The sequence below is a fragment of the Magnolia sinica genome, chromosome 4, assembly GCF_029962835.1.
Source record: "Magnolia sinica isolate HGM2019 chromosome 4, MsV1, whole genome shotgun sequence".
Taxonomy (NCBI): Eukaryota; Viridiplantae; Streptophyta; class Magnoliopsida; order Magnoliales; family Magnoliaceae; genus Magnolia; species Magnolia sinica.
In genome coordinates, this window is record NC_080576.1 from 28,250,333 (window position 1) to 28,252,308 (window position 1,976).

Consider the following 1,976-nt stretch of genomic DNA (forward strand, 5'->3'; position numbering starts at 1 on the left):
CCTATTTAAAGGGTTGTGAACTCATTTTTATTCATTAATTAATCAATTTCGAATTTCTTAGAATTTATTTCTATTTTCTGCTTTCTTTCCTCGTGGATTCGAGAAGTCTCTGTGAGGAGTCCAGAGAAGCTTCGTGGATTCGGAGTAGTTATCCTCATCACGTTCATCCCTGTGTCACATGACCTTATAGTAGTAGAGTCCATTGTCGATGATGAAGGACATCTTCTTCTTGTCGTTCAAGTGCATAACGATCTGATTGTAGCCTGAATAACCATCCATGAAGCTCAGCAGCTCATGCCACATTGTACTGTCAACTAATTGGTCGATCCTCGGGAGAGGAAAACTATCCTTGAGATATGCTTTGTTTAGGTCCATGTAGTCGACACATAACCTCCATTTTTTGTTCAACTTCTTCACCAGTATGACATTGGCGATCCAGTCGAGATAGTAGATTTCTTCAATGAACTCAGCCTTAAGGAGCTTCTCGACCTCTTCTCCGATAATGTCATACCGTTTCGGCTGGAACACTCATCACTTTTGCCTTACAGTTCGGTGATCGAGGTCCACGTTTAATCTGTGGACCATGATTTCTGGCATGATGTAGTGCATATCCTGGTGGGACCATGCGAAGACATCAGCGTGCTGCTTAAACAAGTCAACAATTTCATCTCACAGGACCGGGGCTAGCAGCGAACCGACTCACACAGTTCGGGATGGGTTGTCGTCGTAAAGAGGTATGGCTACTAGTTCTTTCATCGGGGATCCTCTTTCGAGGGACTCGTCTCTCAGGGATCTAAGGCTATGAAGGCCACTATATTTTTTGCGCTCCTGCCCTTAATGCCATAGAATATTATTGATGGGCCTCGTGTTGATTTTCCCTGACTCACCCAACGCCGTGCTCAGTGAGGAACTTTATTACGAGGTGGTAGGTCGAGACTACCGACCTCATACCATTGAGAGATGGTCGGCCGAAGATGACGTTATAGACAGAGGGGCAGTCTACTACCACGAAGTCAATCATTATCGTCATTTGGTTTTGTCCTTCTTTGGCAGTAACTGGGAGTAGTATGTTCCCATCGGAGATGACCTTTTCTCCCCCAAATATGAGCAAGGGAGTTCAGATGGGTCGGAGTTGGTATCTCTCAATTCCCATTTTGTCAAAAGTGACGGTAAAAAGGATGTCAGCCGAGCTGCCCGTGTCCACTAGGATGCAGTGTACTTTGTGATTGGCTATCGTTATGGCCACCACCAGGGCATCGTCGTGTGGGTGATAAACTCATCGGGCATCCTCTTCGTCGAACGTCAGGTCATAGAGGATCATTTCTGTTCCTTTGGGGGCCTGCATGTGAGGTTAATATGATGGTCTAAGCCATTGCCACTTATGCTTCTAACATGAGCTCGACGTGCTCTGTTAGAGTCCCCTCCTCTCGCGAGCCCGCTGAATATGGCGCGGATCTCTCCTGTTGCATCGTTATTATTCCGATGACTTTGCTATCTGGCCCTTTGATCTGGTTGTTCCTCTCTCCTCTTATAGACATACTCCCACAAATGCCCATTGTGGATGAGAGCTTCAATTTCTTTCTTAAGGTCGAATCAATCAATGGTGGCGTGGCCGTGGTTGCGATAGAAGTCACAATACTTCCTCTTATCTTGCTTGTTGGCATCGATTTTCATCTTGTTCGACCACCTCAAGATCCTTTTGTCACAGACTTACATAAGGACCTGCTCAGGGGTAGTGTTTAAAGGAGTGTAGGAGTGAAATTTACTTTCGAGCCTTCAGTTCAGGCGCTAACCCTTGCTTAAGTCCTTGTCCCTTCTTCGTTTGCTGCTGATAGCTTGCAGTTGCAGCTCCTCTTTGCATTTCTTGTCCTTAGCCAAACTCCCGGCACTTCAGGTAGCCTTTCATGAGCTGAAAAGCTCTTCGGCATTGGAGTATTTTTGGGCTCGGTTAAGGAGATTGGCTAAGATCGTTGGAG